The sequence below is a fragment of the Pithys albifrons genome, chromosome 2 (assembly GCF_047495875.1).
Source record: "Pithys albifrons albifrons isolate INPA30051 chromosome 2, PitAlb_v1, whole genome shotgun sequence".
In the NCBI taxonomy this organism is placed as follows: domain Eukaryota; kingdom Metazoa; phylum Chordata; class Aves; order Passeriformes; family Thamnophilidae; genus Pithys; species Pithys albifrons.
Window position 1 is genome coordinate 94,664,515 of NC_092459.1, and position 16,915 is coordinate 94,681,429.

The 16,915-nt window shown below is 41.5% G+C and overlaps 1 long non-coding RNA gene across 1 annotated transcript in view; it reads right to left on the reverse strand.

Annotated features, from left to right (window-relative positions):
- The window catches only part of LOC139683290 (uncharacterized), a 100,099-nt gene extending 86,791 nt beyond the window's left edge, over window positions 1–13,308 (reverse strand). Inside the window, exon 1 of the long non-coding RNA XR_011699764.1 lies at window positions 13,185–13,308. This is a non-coding gene — a long non-coding RNA (uncharacterized lncRNA). The remainder of the gene's footprint in view (window positions 1–13,184) is intronic.
- Window positions 13,309–16,915: the final 3,607 nt, after the last annotated feature.

A 16,915-nucleotide genomic window follows, 5' to 3' on the forward strand; every position in this document is an offset into this window, starting at 1 on the left:
TTTGAAACTTTTTGAGTCTGTCAGCTACTCCAAAATATTCTGTGGCATTAAAGAGTCATTACATGGGTACACATCTAATTATCAGATTTTAATTTCTGCCATGCTGTGTGACTTAAACACAAAAAACAGTCCAAGCCTAAATTGCTCAATCTCTAAGACAGGGATAACAACAGATACCATTCTTCTGCCATACTTTCATCCGTTACTTTTTAACACTGAGTCTTTTGATAAAGTCCTGTGAAGATTCAGAAACTGTGTTGAGTCTCTAGAAAGCTACTGAACAGAAGGGTAAATTTTATTGCCATGTGATTACCTCTTACAGTTGAGTAAAATAATTCAAAACACCTGTAATAAATGGCACTCCACTCAAACCCATGAATCAGTGTTGGGGCCTTTTTGTTTAGTTTTTGGGGTGGTTGGGGTTTTTTTAATGATTTTTTTGTTTATTTGTTTGTTTGTTTGAGTTTGTGTGCTTGGGAGTTTTTGTTCTGTTTATCTGTTTTACACTTTTTATCTTTGACAGAAGTAGTGGCACCATGAACATAAACAATCTATGAATAAATATACATTAAAAGATAAAAAAATCCTCTCAATAAAACAAATACAACTTTAGTTACCTGGGTTACAGTAGAGTTACAGGCTATTTTCAAACCTAAGTGGAAAATACAGATTTGGTAAATTTATCTGACTCCAAATGATTTATTCTACATGCAGAATTACCCATGTGGAGAACTAAAATAGCTGTCAGAATTTTCCCTGAGACCCAGAAGACACACTTTTCTGTGACAGAAAAGTGTGAGTGCCTTGGATGCCACTATCCAAACCACTACTGCAGTCAAAATTCTCAGTCAATTGACAATTGCTTGGTTAAGAGTTGAGATCAGAACAAGATAAATTAGTTGGGAAAAAGTAAGTATACAATAGTCTCTCCACCGAATGGAATGCAATTACCTTTCAATTGCTAAAAGCAGGGATCCTTTCTCACCTGGTTTGGATGAGCATACCCCTCTGACACTCTCTTTTCCTTTAGTCTACTACAACATCAAAACTGAGTCACACAGGGCTTGTAACTCCCACATCTGTAGCTAACCCCTGTGGTTTTAACACACATTCTCCAAGCCCTAGATCTGAAATACATGTGATGGTGCGAGATCCTCATTCCTCATGGCTATACAAAAAGCCTTAGAAATATTACTTGTGTATACTAAGGTCAGAAAACAAGAGAAAATAAATTAAATGTAATGCATTAGACTGTTCACATTTCATGTTTAGAAACAAATGTTTATCTTTGTTTGTGCATCAGGGGGTCTTTTTTAAACAGGATTTTTGAATGTCTGGGCTTGGCCATACGACATTCCCCTGTTGGCAGTAAAACTATCCATGGACAGAGGAAAGGATGACTATGTATCCAGTTATCAGTGCTGATTCTGAAGGATTTACCACTATTAGCTGGTAAAGAAATCCTTAAAATTAATAACAAAAGAAAGGAAAGATTGATTTTTTAAAATTTACCCACCTTTCAAGTAATACTATGCCTCTCTGCACATAGAAAAAGAGGCCCAAAACATTCTTTTTTTTGTTTATCTGTTGTTACTTTCATCTGAGCTTCTTCAACACATTTTTGACACTCTTGCTTTCCCTGCAGTAACACTTTCCATCTTTCTAGAACTCTATATTCAAATGAACAGAATGTTACAAAACTCGTTTATAGCACACAGCAAAATAGCTCCCTTACAGAGGAGGGAAAGTATTCTACAAGAAGCTAAAGGAAATATTAAATTGCACAAATACTTATCCAAAATACTACCAAAACCTGGCCATGCAAACCCAATACACCTTCAATGGGTAACAATAAGTGCACCAGAGAAGAAGAACACAGAACATACAGAGAGGGCTATTTTCCATCTCTTCCTGAAAATACACCACCATTTAACGACATTTGGAGGCTGGTGCGTTTTTTTCAGGCACTTTAAGATGGATTTAATTGTCTCATAATCCAAATTGCTTGCACAGTGTCCCACCAGCATTAGTGTTGTTGGAAGAGTTGTGTAACAATTTTGTAAGGCACAGAAAAGATAATTCTGCACGCTCCTAGCTCAGAAACAGCAATGCAATTATTATACCCTGAAAAGTGGATTCCCTTTGAAAGCTGACCTGTCACAAGCTAAAGCAGAAAAAATTAAATTATTTCCCAACTAACCCCTTCACTCTGGATAGTCATGAACACTGAATGCACTATAGGTTACTATTCTCTTTGCCAAGGCTCTAGTTCTGCTGCTCACAGACATTTAATCAGTATCCTAGCTGCCGAGAGCCTATCCAGTTATGTCTGCATTCCAGACTGCTCCTTAAGTAGTAAAGCACTAGCATACTCCTCCTGTGCTGCAAATGAAAGAAGGATAGGAATGCAAGGGCTGGACAAGACATACTCCAGAAAAACCCCCCTGATAATGTTGATGAAGAACCTTGAGTTTTAAAGAGTGATTTTGACATCCACAACCCACACTACACCATGTGCCATCTACATAGTCATTGTGGAAAACCCATCTGAGTATGATTTTTTTAAGCAAGCCTTCTACATCAACACACAGTTCCCATGGCGTAGCTCCATGTCCCTACCTGGAAGTGTTCAAGGCCAGGTTGCCTGAGGCCTTCAGCAGCCTGATCTAGTGAAAGATGACCCTGGCCCATGGCAGGGGGTTCAGAACTAGAAGGTATTTAAGGTCCTTTCCAACTCAAACCATTTGGTAGTTGCATGAAATGTGTGTACGCTCAGAATGAATGCCACGTTAGATCCTGATGGTCAGACAGGCAGGCAGAGTCGCACTCAGAGCACATTAGTAGAGTTATGGGTCTGTGCAACCACATGGAATGAAAATGCAAGTGGTGAATCCTGATGTTTGTGCAGGAGCAGCTGAACAGAAATTCAGAGTTAGGCACCAGAGAGTTGGAATTATGGCTTAAATCCATTTGGGGATTTAAGTGCCACTAAGGTGCTTTAGTGCTTGGGCTAAAATTCAAGCACTAAAGAATATTTTTAAGTATGGATAAGCATATGCATTAGTAAGGGAACAGAAGTTAATATCCAGTTTCCTTTAAAATGAATTCTGTGTAAAACACTCTGTTAATGTTTTTAGGTCACCCTAGTAACATAATCAACATTACCATGGTAGCATCTTATATGGAAAGACAGATCACTCCATCCTCATGAAAAGGTAATTCTACTTCTATGACTCATGGTAATAAATCCACACTTGTGGAGTGAAATGGACAGTCACCAACCATCCTGAGCTCCCAATGATGTCAGGTTAGTTGGCCATTCAGTATATGTAACTTTGGGAAAAAAAGCCCTGAGCCCACAGTACATGTCATACTTCAATTTATAGCCCTCAAAAGTTCAGCCTGTTCTGAGCAATTAACACAAAATTACTGCCAGGACTGTGATATATTAGAATAAATAACCCTTTAAAAAGATACAGATGTTAAATGTGTGTGTGCCTTGGAGAGACATGTTAAACATTTAAAAATAACCTCAGTGATTATTGGTGCATTTATATTTTATAAGATCTAGGACTGGCAGAGAACTCTGTGGTTCTTGTTCTGTACTATACCACATGTGTGATCTGGATTAAATTTCAGAGGGAGGTCTCTTTTTGTCCCTTCCAGACTTTTACTTAGTAAGAGTGCAGCGAGCTAAATTCAGAAGCAGGGTAGGCATATGCATCTCCAAAAACTGTGTGGGTCAAATTTAGCAGTGGGACAAACTATAATGCTTGAGTTCAAGAGAAGTAAATCATTGACTTCAGTGGTTATTCTTCAGAGTATGTAAGATGAGAATCAACTTACAGATGGTAGAAACTGTTCACATTGAGGTGCTGAGCAAAGTGACCTGCACAAATGTAACATGTAGAAGTTTATAGAATGAATAGAATATTATCTGCCTTACAGAGAAAAGCAACAATATCAATGGCAATAGCAGCCTCAGTAACAAGCATCGTGGCAGTGGGTTTTAAATTTTTCCTTTCAAGTTCTCAATTATATACATCTACCCTCCTCACCAGGTAAGCTACAGTTTTAAGCTGGAAAAGAAATTCTCACTCATCCCAACAGTGTCACAAAAACTGTTCTGGTAGAGAAAGCTGAAGGCTAAGAGGGAAATAAAGCAATTCTTTTGTATTTGGTCTTTCTGGATAAGCAGGACTTGGAAGTGTTGTAGTAAAGGGAAAGAGAAGTGAGAAAACTAGAGTTTGCCCTCTCTGCCTTTTTTTCAGTCCTAGCCTCCTCATAGCCCCCCTTCTATTCTGTGCCCTGCCTGCCTGCTCAAAACACAAGTCAACACATCTATCAAGCAATTCTCTTTCCTGCAGCTCCCAAGACTCCCAGTTCAACCCAGTGTGTAACCAGTTCGTTCAAACTCAGCCACATTTCCCAGTGGTGCTGCTCTCAGCATGTGCTCCTTAGCTTCTGCAGAGAGCCCAAGTGCATCCCCAACGGCAATTATTCCCAAAGCCCTAATGACCTGCCTATAGTGACATAGATAATTAACAAAAAGTTTAAGATTTAATGGTTTTCACCAAATATATGGGTTATCTTCCCTCACTTCTTCCTCTTAAGCATCTTCAGTACACTTGTTTCATATGCTTGCTGAGTGCTGAATTAGCTCCAGTTACTGCTTTTTATCACATACTCCTCTTTTAGGAAGAATTTACACACAATAAGAAACTTACACTATGATATAAGTCATTGTTAAACTTGTCTCAGTCTGCATTGTAATAAACATTGCTTAGAAACCACACATAAATTTGTGGCTTTCTTATGCCACCAAACAGCAGACAAATACAAAGTAATGGACCATTCTTTGAAGTGCTGGAATCCTGTCTAGGAAAAAACAGATATGGTACAAAGAATTGTTTCAATTCCCAATTTATGAGTGGAGACCAGGGAGGTTGATCAGGAGGTGGTTTTCCCATTTTAAATGGATGGGAAGCCCAGCCCATGAAACCTGCTGGGAGACCTATAGTGTTCCACATGTTCTCATTCAGAGAAACATTTCATTACTAAGAGTGAAAACTGTCTTATTTTTAAATAGGAAAAAAATCCCTTGGAAAAAAGAGATAATGAGCTAAAGAGTCTGTTTCAAACTTTTGGTACTGAAAACCCTATTGCTATTGTTTTACAATACCAGTTTTAGCTTTCAGTAGACTCTAACCACTACATAACTGTTCCCACTGGACATGGGTAAACAAATCTGTAATACAAGGCTTTGCAAGGAGCAAGCAGCTCATTAAGCTACATTTCAGCTTCTTAAGCCTTGGACCAGACAGAAAGCTTCCTATTACCTCATCTTTCATCAATCTGTTAAGAAACAAATCAAAGCAAAGTTATGCCCTTCAGCCTTTCAAACAAATTCTGATCAATCTGGACTTTCTTTGGAGTGTCCATGGTTTAGTTCATCTCCTAGAGGAAGGTGTAATTTTCTTACCAATACATTTCAGAAACTTTCTCTTGACTGTAAGTTTTTTAGATGGTTAGACATAGCTAGAGAGCCAAAAATCGTAGATTTTGATGGTTCATGGTATCATGGTTTGGGTTGGAAGGGACCTTAGAGACCATCTAGTTCCAACCTCCATACCCAGGACAGGGACACCTTCCACTAGACCAGGTTGTATCCAATCTGACCTTGAACACTTCTAGTGATGGGGTATCCACCATTTCTCTGGGCAATCTGTCCCAGTGTTTCACCATGCTCACACTAAAGGATTTCTTCCTAACATCTAATCTAATCCTATCTTCTTTCATAGAATCATAGAATCAAGGTTATAAGACACCTTTGAGATCGTCCATTCCAACTGTCCACCCAGCACTATCACTGTAAATCCTAAACCACTAAACCATATCACCGAGTGCCAGATCCAGACGCCTCTTGAACACCTACCTTCATGGATGGTGACTCCACTATCTCTCTGGGCAACCTATTCCAATGCCTGACCACCCTAACATGGATTTCCCCCCACCCCCCTAATATCTAACTTGAATCTCCCCTTACTCATTTTAAGGCCATTTGCTCCTTGTCCTCTCACTGTAGGCATGGCAGAATTGAGCAGCACCCCTCTCACTACAACCTCATTTCAGGTATCTGTAGAGAGCATTGAGGTTCCCCCAGAGCCTCCTCTTCTCTAGACTAAACAAACCTAGTTCTCTCAGCTGTTCCTCATAAGACATGTTTTTTAGACCCTCATGGGCCTTGTTGTCCTTCTCTGTACGCACTCCAGCACTTCAGTGACCTTTTTGAAGTGTTTGGCCCAAAACTGAACACAGTACTCCAGTTTAAAGCCCCTTGTTCTATCACTACCTGCCCTTGTACAAAGTCCCTCTCCAGCTTTCTTGTAGCCCCCATCATGTGCTGGAATGTGCAATAAGGCCTCTCCAGAAGCCTTTTTTCTCCAAGCTAAGCAACCTCAACTCTTAGCCTGTCTTTGTAGGAAAAATGCTCCAACCCTCTGACCATCTTCGTGGCCTCCTCTGAACTCACCCCAACAAGTCCATATCCTTCTTATGCTGGGCACCCCAGACCTGAATGTAGCACTCCATGTTTCACAAGAGCAGAGTACAGGGGGACAATCACCTCTCTCAACCCACCAACCATGCTGGTTTTGAAGCAGCCCAACTTAAAGTTGGCTTTCTGGGCTGAAAGTGCACATTGCTGGATCATGTTGAGATTCTTGTCCACCAGCACCCCCAGATTCTTCTCCTCAGGGGTGCTCTCAATCCATTCATCCCCCCCATCCTGCATTGGTGCTTGGGATTGCCCTGACCCAGGGACAGAACCTTCCATTTGGCTTTGTTCAACTCCCTGAGGTTTGCATGGGCCCAGCTCTTGAACCTGTCAAGGTCCCTCTGGGTGACATCCCTTCCCTCCAGCATGTCAACCGCACCACACAGCTTGTTGTCATCAGCAGACTTGCTGAGGGTGCACTCCACCCTACTGTCCATGTTGCTGACAAAGGTATTAAGCAGCACCGGTCCCCACAGTGATCCCTGAGGAGCGCCACTCGTCTCCACTTGGACATCAAGCCATGGACAGCAACTGTTCGAGTGCAGTCCTCCAGACAATTCCTTATCCACTGAGTGATGTATTCATAAAATCCATGTCTTTCCAACTTAGTGAAAAGGATGTCATGTGGGACAGCACCAAATGCCTTGCACAAGTCCAGGTAGGTGACATCAGTTGCTCTTTCTTATCCATCACCACTGTAATCCCATTGTACAAGGTTACCAGATTTGCCAGGCACAATTTGCCCATAGTGAAGCCTTAGCTGACTATGGCAAATCACCTTATTTTCCACGTGCTTTAGCACAGTTTCCAGTAGTATCTTCTCTATGATCTTGTCAGGCACAGAGGTCACACTGACTGGTCTGTAGTTCCCTGGGTCTTCACTTTTTTACCTTTTATTCAGTGTGGGTTATGTTTCCCCTCTTCTAGTCAGTGGGAACTTCACTGGACTGCCATGACTTCTCAGGTATTCTCCATTTCCTTTAGGATGTGCAGATGCATCTCATCAGGTTCCATGGACTTGTATGCCTTTGGGTTCCTTAGATGGTCTTGAACCTGAACTTCTCCTACAACAGGCAGTTCTTCATTTTCCCAGGCCCTAAAAATCTGAAACGAATTTCCATAAAAATCTCAGAAGCAGGCATTTCTTCATAAAGAGAGGAAAGAGGATTCTCTTTGACTCTACTGTCATGAATCTCCATTTACTTAATAGAGCAAAACATAGAACATTATTTTACCAGAGTGAAAAACAAGACATTTATTTGATTGCAAACATCCCCTGCAGGGACATGTCAGAAATACTTATTAGATGGAATGACTCAAGAAACTGAAGTTTGGGTCTGGAGTTTATATCCTACAATCCTGAACTGGTAAAGATGGGGAATTGTGCCAAAAACCTATGAAACTATTTAAGGTAGAAGAAACTATATTCATCTGCTTTTTAAATAGGAACAGACCTAAACAGCAACATAATCTGCAGACAAAAACATAACAGGAAAATACAAAAACAGAAGAATTATTTCACACCTCCCTCAGAAATTAAGATTCCCAGAAGATGATTCTAAGAGATTTCCCTGAAGTACCTTCACTTCTGATAAATCATACGTCAGAATACACAGTCCGTGGATGAATACAGTTTCTTGCATCTCTCTTGACTTCTTTAAGGCAAACAGTCACCATACACAGGAATGAAGATAATGAAAGAAAGCACTAGGATCTGTGGACAATTAGAGGGAAAGAACATAATCTGGAATTATTTATTTTCATAGGCAACATGATTTATGAAGGTTTCTGCCCCCAGTAAGACAGATTTCAGCACAAATGAAACTGATGCCTGATTTCAAGAAATACAAAAAATGGCAAAATTCAACGCTTGCAATCTAGTCTTCTACTAGTCCTCTAACAGGTCGCTTGCTTCTTGTACTTAATTCGATCACTTAAACCCAGAAACACCCAGTTCATATGGAGACCTTTTAACTCGCACGTATGCATTGCACTTCCACTGCTTCAACACAAACGGTGAGTGTGCTATGAGTAGCACAACACTGAATCACAAAGCTGTGGGCTATTTCATTTCTAGTAAGGATAGTGAGAAATAAGATAGAGCCCAAATGTAGGGTTTCTATTCACAGTCTCCTTCTATGAAATGTGGTATTTCCAGTATGTGTTTCTCAATCAAACTATCGCCAGATCAGCTCGTGTGAACAGCTCAAAGACAGTAACCAGACACTTGCTAGCTGCATAGTAGACAACACCAAGGAGAAGTGAAACAAGCTTTCAACTGCACTTTACTCACAGCAGCTCCATTCCTTTTCCCCCACTGACTAAAGATAGGACAGCACATTAACACTTAATATCCAAGTGCAACTAGCCTTTCCGTTTCCTCTCCTATCCTCCAAACAACAAGCATGATTCTTTGAAACATTATGTGTTTTGCTTCTTAGATTAACTCAGCACTGTGTCAGCAAATGACAAGCACAAGTGCTGGCACCAAAAAGATGCAGTTATTATGCGTGTCTTGTGCAAGACCTCTACATATTTCTGGCGTTAAAATATAAGTCTGTCTTGCACCATAGTATTTTAGTTAATTTGAAACAGCATTGCATGAAGTGCGCTGTACAGAGTTTGGCTCTTTAATGGCAAGCCAACATTAAACAGATATTCAGTTTAGCCACACCAAGGCTGCTGGAATTTCTATTGGAATGAGGATTATTCTCTTGTAACAGTGCTGGGTTTGGCCGCTTGCAGCAGGCTGGGCCAAATCATCAGAAACAGATCATTAAAGCTCAACATGTTCCCAAAAGTCAGACTGAGATGGGTAGGCTGGAAAGTGGTTTATGCACTTTCTATTTTTATCCTGTATAAAAACTTGGTTACTTTGGCCCAAATCCCACAGCAGGTTGCCTTACAGCAGCTCAAGGACATACCAACACCCCTTGCTGGCAGGGAGACCCTCTGTTGGCAGGTCAGGGTGAGCTGGCCTGCAGGGCTGGCTCTGACCTGAGCTTTCCCTTGGTGCTTCACCAGAAGAGGGGCTTGGATCATAGAATCATAGAATGGCTTAGGCTGGAAGGGACCTTAAAGACCATCTAATTCCAACTCCTCTGCCATGGACAAGGAGGGACACTTTCCACTAGACCAGGTTGCTCAAAGCCCTGTCCAGCCTGGCCTTTAACACTTCCAGGGATGGGGCATCCACCACTTCTCTGGGCAATATGTGCCAGTGCCTCACCATCCTCACAGTAATGAACTTCTTCCTAAAATCTAAACTAAACCTGCTCTCTTAGTTTGAATCCATTCCCCCTTGTCCTGTCACTACATGTTCTTGTAAAAAGCATCCACATCTTTCATATAGTTTCCCTTCAAGTACCAAAAGGCTGCGAGTAGGTCACCACTAAGCCGTCTCTTTTCCAGGCTGAACAAACTCAATTCTCTCAGACTTTTCTCGCAGGAGAGATGCTCCATCCTTCTAATCAACTTGATGGCCTCCTCTGGACTCGTTCCAACAGGTCCATGTCCTTCATGTGCTGAGGACCCCAGAGCTGGACGCAGCACTCCAGGTGGGGTCTCACCAGAGAGGAGGAGAGGGACGAAATCATCTGCCTCTCCTTGGTGGCCCCGCTGCTTTGATGCAGCCCGGGATCCGTGTCGAGTTCCAGCCTTGAACCGAAAGCCTTTCACTTTCTGCTGCCTGCGGGGCGCGCCGCCGCCAGGGGACACTGCGGACCCAGCTTGGGGACACTGCTGAGCCGGCTTGTGGACACAGCATACACGGTTTGGGGACACCGCGGACACGGCCACCTCCCGCAGTGGGACACGGGGAGCCGAGGGGCCCGGCTCGGCCCCGCACAGCCTCCGGCAGCCGAGGGAAGGGGTTGCCGGCCCTCCAGCATCCTCCCGTGGCCGTCGGGCCCGAGGGGAGGGCGGCCGCAGGAGGCGGTGCTGCCGGCCCGCTCACCTCCCTGCTCCGGGGTGCTCGGGCAGCGCTCGGCTGTGCCTCCCCGAGGGCTCCGGCTGGCTGTCCAGAGACTGGTGTCCGGTTCCTGCCCGGCCAGCGCTCGTGGGAGCGGGTGGGTGGCAGCATGGACTCGGCGAGCGCAGGCACACGTCCCGCCGTGTGACTTCCAGGCACGTCCAACCCGCGCCGCACCATGGCATGTACGGGGGACTTCCCCTCATATCAGCGAGCCCAGATCCAGTAAATGAAAATTTTGACCCTGTTAGTTATCTGGATGGAGAGTCCCTGACTGCAAATTATAGATTGTATTTCATGACTAACAGAATATGGTCACTGGGATTTTCTGAAGGCTTTCAGGTATAGCCCAGCAAGCTGCCTTTACTAGAGTGGAGCATGAAGATGACAGTGGTGACAGGCAGAGAAAAAAAATCTATGTCCATTGAGCCAATTCCACAGCATGGATAAGAAATTAAGCATCTCAAATCATAGCTACATAGCTATTGCTATATGCACATGCAGAAGAGGAGTTCAAGACAGAGTTAAAGACAAGCATCCAAGAACCCTGAGCTAACACCTTTATCACGTGTCCTCAGAGCCCTAGTTCATATCCCCCAAGTGGGATGGCCATTGTAGCAAACACTGACTTAGAACATGAGGATTGCTCCTCACTGATCTGCTTGAAGGCATGTTTCTGAAAACGCTGCACAGTTGTGCAGTTTCCTTGTCAGCACTGTTCCAGTGTAGCCCTGGATGACAAGAACCTGAATAATTAGCTCTGCTGTTTAGCAAGGTTAATTATCCCATCCTGTCAATTCATCTGCATTGCTTCCCATGAAGAGGCTTTTCATTTGTTGCACAATGCATTGTGCCTCACACACAGGTCCTTGGGTTGCTAAGTGCCCTCAGAGAGCAAGCACGCAAGGTGATTTAAGTAAGCAAGCAACTCAGAAGAGAGTATGGTAAAGAATCACATAAACTCTCTGTGGACACATTAGTACAAAGATTGGGAATAGTTTGATTACCATTTAACAATAATCTGACCAGCTGATTCTATTACAGAACTGGCAGCTTCTGGCAGGAAGGTAGTAACAAACATCTCCAAGGTCATCTTGACAGAAGCAGACCCCCACAACTTAAGCCACATTGTCCTTGAAATAATGACCAAAGGAATGTGCCACTGCTTCTTAAAAGCAGACATGTAAACTCACTAGCACAGTGGTTAAATGGAAAAACATTACCTCAAATCATTTTCTCTCAGCTGGAAGCAGAACATATTTCATATCAAGTGTGATTTCTTATTTAAACAGATTTGTCTTCAGGCTTTTAGCATTTTACTTTTACAGCTACTCTGTAGCCAACATTTCATTCACCGCTTTTCAGTCAGTGCTTGGAGTCCTCAGATACATAAGTCTTGGATTGCACTGATCATGCCTATTCAGCTAGAAAAACACATATTCGGGGCTGACCACTGACAGCCTTGTCCCCCAAGGCAACAACTTCGGTCTAAACTCTGAAGGATTCCCTGGGCATCACTTTTCATCTGACTGTTCCAAACCCTTAGACAGTACTATAGAGGGCAAGCCTTAAAGAAATTTATACTAGCCAAATGATTTTATTTTTTACATGATTATTACTGGAAAAATCAGAGAAAACTGAAATATAGGGCATGTGGGGGGGAAAATATAAACGATTCTCTAAAAATGCTAAGTATTATAAGCGCCTTTTTTGGAAGCTAAATGTTCACCTGAGAAAATTATTAATGTATTGCAGCTCCCAAGGGAATCATGTGGAATGTGTTCCTGCATGTTGTAGACTCACATCTCACCTGGGACGCCTGGCTCATTGCTTGGCCACACTGTTATGTACATCAGATGCTGTGTAAGACATGATTTTTCCACTGTACATTATGAAACTTCTTCTGTAATAAAACCTATGTGAGGAAACTACAAGACGCACTCTGTTCCAAATGAGCTTATTTCATTTTATTGGTGCTGGCAAACCTTTCTGCAGAGTGGCATATGGATCGACTGCCTATCCTGCCCAATTCATAGGATTCAAATGCATGGTGCTTACACTATTGCAAAGGCTTGTTTAGGATTTTGAAATGCTGAAAACAATTTAAAAGGCTAATCTCTTACTGAGTATCAAGCCAGTACTGCTTCAGCAAGTATTAAGATAGAAATGAAAGTGTTTTGTCACTTAATGTCTTCTCTTAAAGTCATGAATTCCTTTGAAAATAAAGCCAGGTGTGATATCCAGAGATTCCCAAAATACCCAAGAAGATAATATCATAAAGAATATCTCCACATACAAAATTGAATGAATCTTTCTAATCACATGAAAACTTCAAAATCAGTCATGAATTCTTCCAGCGATTTCTCTACCTTGTTTATTCTCAAAGAAAAACAGAGAAGGAAAGGATTTTTTTCAGTTCATTCCAACTAAATCGAAAAGGTTTCAGAGTAACTATGACCATTAAGAACATAGCTCTGAGTAACCAGCTAGTTCAGCCTTGGGAAGAGACTGAGGAGAGACCTCAAAATCCTCATGAGCGGAAGCAGTGGGGCAGGTACTGATCTTTTCTCTGTGGTAAGCAGTGACAGGACTCAAGGAAAGGGCATGAAACTGAGTTAGGGAAGGTTTACGTTGGAGATAAGAAAAAAAGTTTTTTACCCAGAAAGTTGTTGGGCACTGGAATAGGCTCCCCAGGGAAGTGGTCACAGCACCAAGCCTGACAGAGTTCAAGAAGCGTTTGGCAGCACTCTCAGGTACAAGTTGTGACTCCTGGTGTGTCCTGCCCAGGGCCAGGGGTTGGACTCTGACTCTGATGAGTCCCTTACAAGTCAGCATATTCTGTGATTCTATGAACCGTGTGAAAGTGGTCAGTTTAGGAAATGAGTGATAGCATTGCAACCACCTACTAGTATCCAAGAGTTCAGCTGTCACTAAAGCAAGTTATCAAGCCAGCTGAGAGATTTATACAGCTATCAAATGGCGGATGATCTATCCTGTTTTTGTATACAAATGTTGGATGCCAAATGAGAATGAAGGGTTCACATCACAAAGTGTTCAGCAGCAAACAGTACTTCCTAATTCAAGGTATTCCCCTGCCTTCTGTCTTTCTGTCATGGCAATCTCCCCTCTCAGCTGTGCCATTCCTGCTGTTTGTCAAGTCATTCTGCAAACAGAATCAGGCAACTGTCATTCAAAAAAAAGCTCTCTTTTCATGCAAGGCTACTTTTCAACTGTCTACAGTTCACTGACCAGGTTAATTAGACAGTCTGTAAGCACTGTGCTGGCAACATGAGGAGGACAGCAATATGAGGAAAAGGTGGGAGTGAGAGGTTGAAACCTGCTGTAGGTGGTATTGCCACCCAGAAAACTGTACGTGCACCTACTCTCATGCAAATAACTGCTATTAATGCTTTTATATATTACTTCCATATACCCCAAAAATATAGTCAAACAGTGGTAATATGGCATGAAATTCTAGCCTAGGTAGTTTTCAGAGGCAACCAAAGCTCACTTTTTCCTCTGGATGTCTGAAGTCTATGCTCCTTTGCCTTCCCCTCTCCCCACTCTGAGTAGAAGATGAGCACCTTATTTGAAACCCTGGCAGAAAGGCATTCCCTGATAACAAATCCCACTGACTTTGGGGGTGGGGAGGAGCAGGTTTCACTCTGATGCTTCTCACAAGTTTAAAACCAAAAATTCTCACTCTTTGACTCCATCAGTAATAAACCACAAGTAAGCATTCTGTGATGTCTGACCTTAAAGCATCAGTGGCCTTTCAAAGCAACCAAGGCACTTGAGTGAGAACCGAAGTAGGTTAAGCAGATATGTTCCCTTCTGTCAATTCTGGTAATCAATGTGCAGAGGAACAGAGTGACATCCATGCAGTACAAACTGTGGCTGCTAAATTTACCAGAAACCATTTATCAGTGCTCTTACTGAGCTGAAATGTACCCACATAAACACCCCTACTGTAATCAATTTGTAAACTACCTGTCATCCACACTCATTTTAAAATTCCTTTGTATTGCCAAAATGGCATAAAGGTGGGGTGGAGGGAAAGAAGCAGGTGTGATGTTTTATTTTATTAGTTAAGTTATTAGGACCATTACTTCGAAACCAGTAAGGCAAATCATCCAAGAGCTTGACAACATATGCAGCTGTTTGCAATTTTCCTTGAGATTTTGAGAAAAATCTAAACCGCAATGTGCAACTTCAACAACCAAACATGAATCCATGCACACAAAACTCTTTTGCTTTCACTGGGAGTATCAGTACACAATTAAATGAAAATATTCAAATTTTTTTACTGCAGTGCTGAAACAGTAATGCAAGTCTTGGTTTGCAGTCTAAGAAAATCCACTTTCATGCCAAATACACGTGAATTAAACTTATATCATACAATTCCCTGAGTGGACTAAAGATTGAAGTCTGCTCCATTAAACTCTGGAGAATAACTTTAGAGAACTACAGCAACATTGGTTGCTGATTGAATGACATCAGCCCTATTCTGTCAATTTCCTAAATACTGGAGAGCTTTGTCAAGAGTTGCATTAAATGATTTGTCATCAACTGAATATTAATCTCTCTGTATTCTATTACTCAGACTTAAACAGGGCCTGCTGGAGGACATGAGTTATTGGCAACAGGAGGTAGTAATTACGAAGTGAGGTATAGTGTAGAAAACATGTCAAGTGAGTTTAAACAGTGTCTGGGGACCATTTAATATCGTGCTGGCAAACACAGCATGCTATAAAACCATTTTAGAAAGAACAGATATAATGAAGGAATCTCTCTGCTAAACAACAAAAGGGAACCCCAAAGCAGAAAACTACCTTGTTTTTTCTTGCATTAAACAGGTTATGCTCCTTTAATGGAACGGTGGGTTCTGCCAATACTATCATCATATGGAAGTGAAGAGGTTCTTGAATGTGTTGCAGGACTGGACACATTTTTTAACACATAGTAATCCCTGTGCGTGAGATGCCATGTTCCATGGCCTGCCTCCTGGGTGCCATGTGGCTGATGGCAGTCTTGAACCCAGTAATGGGGCTCCAAGCAAGAGCAGAGTTAAACTGAGGAAATATGCACTATACATGTGCAAAACACAGATATGACTCTGTTGTAGTTAAGAAAATTTTTTAGTAAGGTGAAAGTAAAATCACACTGAACTATTAAAGTAGAAATATCACAACCTGAGCCAAGCATGAACAGACACTATGTATTCTTAGGGGATGGTAAGAAAAAACACAAGCAAAGTCTAAGGCAATCAGCTCTCACAGGCAGGGCATAGGGCTGATAAAAAAGATAAGAGGCTTTGGAAAGTGTCACTGAATCATTAGGAAGCCTCAATCCATGAAACATAGAACCAACCATTCCAGGCAACATGATATAGCCTGATGTTCCCACAGCCGCTGCTATTGCATGAGAACATGAGTAATAGCAGAGGAGTTCAAGTGTATCAGTGTGTGGAAAGACCAGGAAAGTACTGGAGCATTCCCCTGAATTGCTACTCAGCGCAACAAATCCTCTGCCTTGAAGAACTTACATTAGTAGGTAAAATGGGCTGCTGGTGTTGGGAAGAGATATTTAACCTGATAGATGACCAACAGTAATGTACCTTGCAAAGCATGATGGCCCTAAATGAAGAACATTTGTTCGTTAAACAGGAGTTGAAAAGGTATGGCTTAATAATAACGATAATAAATCATTACTGTTAGGGAAATCTGAATGTGTCTAAGAAAAGAAAGTAGAGATTCTGCATATTGACTTGGGGTAGATTATGTCTTTCTCACTGCTATTTTTAATATGCATTCAGTAACTGAATCACTGCTCTTGAAAGACTATTGTTCAGGTATAAAACAAGTAGCAGACATGGAAAGGGACTTTTAGTAAGAAATCATGCAACAGTTTAATATCCATGTGTTCTCATTTGTAATGGTATAGTCTTCAAGTATTTGAGAGCAAACCAAGAAAATGACTGCTAAGAGTCTCTCCATATGCATCTGATGTCAGATATTGAGATGAAAGTGAAGTTGAAAACATTATCTGTTTTTTCTTTTGTATGTATATAGCTGGTACTTTAAAAGTAAAATAATTTCATTTTCCCAACCATTACAAAATGTATAATTTGAAATCAAAGTAATTATCTACAAATGTATGTTTTTTCCTGAATTTGTAATTGGGAATGTACAGAAAATAAATATAAACAAATAATGATGGAAAACTAATTAGTGAAAGCTCTAGGAATTACTTTTCATAATAATTAAGTGGAATATTTTGAGTTTTGCAGAATATAAAAGTCTGATAATCCAATAATTATGAGGGAAATGTTTTACTTACATAATTTCTTAACACAATAGTAAAAATACAGATATATTCACATGTAGCTG